The sequence below is a fragment of the Cyprinodon variegatus genome, unplaced genomic scaffold, assembly GCF_000732505.1.
Source record: "Cyprinodon variegatus isolate N-32 unplaced genomic scaffold, C_variegatus-1.0 Scaffold235, whole genome shotgun sequence".
Classification (NCBI taxonomy): domain Eukaryota; kingdom Metazoa; phylum Chordata; class Actinopteri; order Cyprinodontiformes; family Cyprinodontidae; genus Cyprinodon; species Cyprinodon variegatus.
The window spans coordinates 854,956-855,196 of NW_015150688.1; positions in this window are offsets into that span (position 1 = coordinate 854,956).

Below are 241 nucleotides of genomic sequence, written 5' to 3' on the forward strand. Positions count from 1 at the left end.
TTATATCAAATCTTTAAGGCTCTACTTTTGCTAATGTCAAGTAACAATTTTAAATTTGCATTCTAAATATATGATGAATTCTCTTTAGAATTGTTGTTTTTCTTGAGCCTTTATGATCCGTTATATTTTGATACCTACCCTGTTCTGTGAGAAGCCCCCGCCCCTTTCTGGTGAGATGCCCCACCTCTCCAGTAAGGGTATGACTGCTGCAGGGTCTAATTTTCGCTGTGTGCTAAAATGT